Genomic DNA, 5,301 nt, shown 5'->3' with positions numbered 1-5,301 from the left:
GGCCCGTTCACACCAAGAATGATAACTATAAAGATAACTATATTATTGTCTAGGGATGCACCGAATGTTCGGCAACCGAAATGATTAAATAAGCGAAAAGACCGAATAAATTGTACCGAACAATGACGTGACGCGATCAAATAGCAACCAGCGTAGAGTGAGAGGCGCGCACTCTTTATAATGCAGCAAACATGACGGCAGTATGGAAGCGTTTAAAACTGTCAGAGAAAGACGCAAAAATCATTACAAGCACCGACAGTGAGAGACTGTTTAGTGCTGCATCACATGTCTTCGATGAGAAGAGGAAGGGGTGATTGTTGCTGGTTACTGTATGATGATTGAAATCACGAAATGGCCTTAAACAATTAGTAAATAAACTGCAGAACGTTATGTTTTCTAATACACGCGCGCATTGCATGTATTCTGACAGCGCTGCACGACCTCGCGGCAGATCTGCTTGTTAACCAGGGTTCAAAGTTCAAAGCGCAAGGAAAATCTGCGCTGAACCAGTGTTACTTGTCAGTTGCTCAGTCACATTATTATGAATTTTTACAAGGCACGTGACAATGCGATACGTGCGACGCACTGAAACAGTTGTCAGTTGCTCAGTCACATTGTTATGAATTTTTACAAGGCATGTGACAATGCGATACGTGTGACGTTTTCGTAATGAGACTCATTTATAAATCTGCTGTTGTCAACAAAAAGAAGTGCTGAGGTCTTCCAAAATAAAAGTTGAGGAAAAGCAAGAACTCCAGCATTCATAAATGTTAGTATTGTAATTTTACTGTTGTCCTGTAAAATAAAATAAAAAGTAAGACAATAATAATGATAATAATTACAACAGCTCTGTTAATACATTTATTATAACATTTACACACAGTGTTTGGGATCTGTAATATTTTTTTAATGTTTTAAAAGAAGTCTCTTCTTCTCAGCAAGTCTGCTTTTATTTGTACAGTAAAAAATACATGCCTGATTCAAGAAGGGGGTCTGATGGCCAAAAAATATTATTTTACTAACTTTTTTTATTTTAAGTTAAATTGTGCTTTGTTGGTGTAATGTCTGCTAGAATGTTAAAAAATGTTCAGTGCTCAATATTTTTAAATTATTGTTTTGTAATTGATTTTTCTTTGAAAAGCAAGACAAAACAGTAAAAAGCACATTTTGGCTATTTAATTTATGCAATAGGGAAAAAAATGGGCAAAATACATGAGGGAAAAAAACTCAAAAACCCGTATTCAGCCTTCGGCCCAGTGTTTCATTTTGTTCGGTTTCGACTTCGGCCAAGAATTTTCATTTCGGTGCATCCCTATTATTATCCACACCAGAGGACAATATCGTCTGTTTATTCTAAGCACTATATACAGTATATATATATGATTGCAAAATGTTTTTTTTTTTTTTTTTTCTATTTTTTGTATTGCATTTTTTTTTTATTCTTTCTATTATAAATGATATTGTTTGCAGTCTTACATTTGCATGGTTTGGTTTGGCTTTCATGAAATTATTCTTGCAACTAATCTGGCAGCATTTTCATAGTGCGCTTTTATTGAATATTTGAACATTATAGAAAAGGCAAGGGCAGATCATGAAGTGACATTTTGAGTAAGTGAAGTAGTAGGATTGACATTTCAAATGTTAAAAGCTTTATTTCAATGAGAGAAACTCTTCGGTTCATCCTTAATATTCCACCCTTGATAGTGTGTTCCATTTGTTTCCCAGCATGGAGACCATCCTCTGAGAGTGAAAATGTAATGCAATCTGTTTTTTTCTCCACCCCCAACAACAACCTCACCTGGCAGTTTACCACTTTCGTAGACAAACTCTATCTGACTGCTTGTTCTGAAAATCTGGAGTGCCAAACTGCAATAACCTCGGAGCTCTGCACCAGTTCACTGAGCTGTCACCCTCTGATCCAATCAAAACCAGATTAAGAAAGCGCTCTTATCCTGCATTATATCCTTTCTACCGCCTTTTCTTTCATTCTCAGGCTCTTCTTATTCCCAGAACAGCTTAGCCTAATTTTTCAAAGGATGTACAGTGGATTTCTACAGTTGTATTGCAATAACAAGCTGTTTTGATTTCTTTCATCTTTCCTATCCTATTCAGATTAGATGCTTTTTAGCAACACTTTGTGAGCCCAAATTAATTGGAAAAAATGCAGTGTAGTTTACTTATTTTAATGCCCTTGAAGTGTTTGACTAACTGGTGCTGTCAGCATTTGAGTCAGTTTTCAGTGTTTTATTTAATTTAACACAAATGTTATTTTCTAATAAGAAATATTAAAATATATATTTATATTAGATTTATATTTTATACTTTTATTTTAAATAAGTATACATCCAATTATTTTTATATCTTACCTCTACCAGTTCTCCTTCAGTGTACTATTTATTTTATGAAATAATTAATTTCATTTATACCTATTTATACTCAAATATAAAAAATATAATTTAAAAAATGTGTATTACAATTAAATATATAAAATATTATTAAATATCTATTTAATATATATTATATTATTTAATAATAAACATTATATTTGTATAATTATATTTATATTAAATGTATATGTTTCATCGTTCTGATTTTGACATTTAGATTTACACCATACAGGGAAAGTCATTGGGATACAAAACATTGTTTTTAAAATTTCTTTGGTTTTTAAAGAAGAACGATAACAGAATTTTAATTTTTTGGTAAACTGTCCTTTTCAATAATACACTAAACGAGGGCTTCTATAGATGAGATTGGATGATATTGAATAATATATATAGAACTTCATTGTTTCTCTGGATAACATTTAGGAACCCAAATAAAGTTTTTCTTCAGACCTTTGTAAGGAAATGGACTCGACTTTCATGCTTCTTTATGCATTACCACAAGATGTCAGCACTAGTCTGAGACATGAGACAGTTGACTTGTAGAGCTGATGCATAATTCTAGTTTCAGTTGAGCAATTTGTGTCTCTTTAGTTAAACTCATGAGGCCTAAGATTTATTCGTTACAGAGAAATGCTCATGCGTCACGCTCTACGTGGATGTGCACATCAGTTCTCTCGCTCTTTGTCGGCCTCTGAACCTTGACAGTTCCAGTATTGTCAGTGTGAATTAGACTTGAGATTTATCACTCCTGCCCTGTGTGGCTGTACAGTGCTCCTGAACATTGCTCGCTCGCTCATATTCACTCCCCAGTGTGCAGCCAGCAGTGACTGTTATGTTGTAAAAGCTATGGGATGTTTGCTCCACCACTGGGGGGCCGAAGCGGCAGGCAGAACAGTGGGAGCGCATGCAGTAGCGAACACATTCAGTAAGACCAGCAATCTATAAACACTGAGGTATTCATCTCTAAAGCCATCAGAGGCGCACAAGTTTGTAAACTTAGCATGGCAGCAGCTGGTATGACCTAGACTGTTTCCTTCTGTTAATGTCAGTGCTGAGTGAGAAACAAATGCCCTGAGGACTTGTCTTCTTTATGATGTGTCATCTTTTTTAGTATTCTTCTTTGTGTTTGTCTTCTTATTTGTCATCTTTTTTGTCAAACTTTCGAACTTTGCTTTGCAGATTCAACTTTAGCCTTGCGCTGTTTTTAATTTTGTATATGTAAGATTAAAGTGATGAATTTGAAAATGATGGCATTGTAATATCTAAAAAGATATAAATAATATAATGTATTATATTATATTAAATACTATACTAAAAATACTACTAATACTAGTCTTCTGGTTATTAATATTTAACTATAACTGGTTAATATAAGGTAATTTATAATGATGTTATATATTCAATATTTGATAATAATAATTAATTCAGTATTTAATTAGTATTTTTATACTTATGTGTGCGTGCTATAAATATTTTGCAAGTATTTAATAATAAATATTTTTTACATTTTATATTTTTATATTAATACATTTTTACATTTTTATTTATTAAATATATATTATGTATATATCCTTTAGAGAGTTTGATGATAGATAGATAGATAGATAGATAGATAGGTGTGTGTGTGTGTGTGTGTGTGTACATAATTATATATTTGCGTGTGTTTCTGTGAGTGCAAATAGTTCTTTTGCTGTTTTTCAAGCGCTTTTTCCAGGAAATATTAATGATTCATTTTTGTAATTCAGTTTTGGAGTTTGCAGACATAGTTGAATTTATAATATAATGCTTTCTGATTCATACAAGAAGTAGTGGAAGGAGTTTTAATTGTAAATGACTTGGAAAAGTCAACTGGGTAATTCATTACAGATGATGAGGAGGCTGTAATTAGTTTCATCCATTAGCTCAAATTTGCCCTAATTAATTATTATGATGCACAGACATGGTTTAAACCAAGCACCCTTTAGCAGGGCAATGCAATGTATTATGTTTGTCCCAGTCTCTATGGTAATCAGGCCGATGGGCAGAGAACATTAGCTAAGTCAGCCTGACCTCACAACTGAAATGCATCCTTGTAATGATTTGTATTTGTCTGACCTGTCATGCGGCCTTATAAAATACTGTTTAGATGCTGCCTGCTGGCTTTGTGTATTTTATGACATTTTAAAATCATAAAAGATTAGCCTAATGGTTACATTGACCATTCTCTGCTGTAAATTAGTTGTTGCTGGTCCAAAACATGCATCCTATTTAACAAATGAAGTGTTTTTTGAAGCTATCAGTCCAGTTGTTTGGCCAAGCATAGATTACCAATGGTTCATTTATAGTCCATATCCTCTCATGGCATGACATTTAAAGCACTTTTGTATCCATTTTAGATTAAAAGACGTTTTCCACAAAGAAAATGTCCACCTGAGAATAGCACAAAGGTTAATTACTGAACAAGGGAACTTTCTGGATGGTAAAAGCCATTTCTTTACCAACAAAGTTAAACTCTGACAAACTAGGGTCATTGAGCTTTCTATATGCATGCTTTCGTCTCTTTTTGCACTTTCTCTTCCCATGTCATAGGACAGACAGATCAGACACATCTAAGATTAGAGTGCTAATTTCTCACTGTTCCGGTCTCTGGCCGCCATGTGATTGAACCAACATAAGGTAGCAAGGTCACACCGACTCCTATCTTCATCGTCACCTTGAGTCACAGTGTAATCACAGTCCCTTTTTGCCGTGTTCACATGCTGATGAGCTGTATGAAGAGACACAATGGGTGTCACAAAGTCCTCAGATCTATATTAAAGGGGTCATATGATGCGATTTCAATTTTTCCTTTCTCTTTGAAGTGTTACAAGCTCTTGGTGCGTAAAGAAGATCTGTAAAGTTGCAAAGACTAAAGTCTCAAATCCAAAGAGATATT

General features: G+C 34.0%; 1 protein-coding gene across 3 annotated transcripts in view; it reads left to right on the top strand.

Moving 5' to 3' along the window:
• The window catches only part of b3glcta (beta 3-glucosyltransferase a), a 95,698-nt gene that overhangs the window by 60,752 nt on the left and 29,645 nt on the right, over positions 1–5,301 (top strand). The window lies entirely within an intron of this gene.

The sequence above is a fragment of the Sinocyclocheilus anshuiensis genome, unplaced genomic scaffold (assembly GCF_001515605.1).
Source record: "Sinocyclocheilus anshuiensis isolate Anshui unplaced genomic scaffold, SAMN03320099.WGS_v1.1 scaffold758, whole genome shotgun sequence".
Classification (NCBI taxonomy): domain Eukaryota; kingdom Metazoa; phylum Chordata; class Actinopteri; order Cypriniformes; family Cyprinidae; genus Sinocyclocheilus; species Sinocyclocheilus anshuiensis.
Note: the sequence above shows the minus strand (reverse complement) of the source record. Positions and strands in the feature narration are given on the sequence as shown.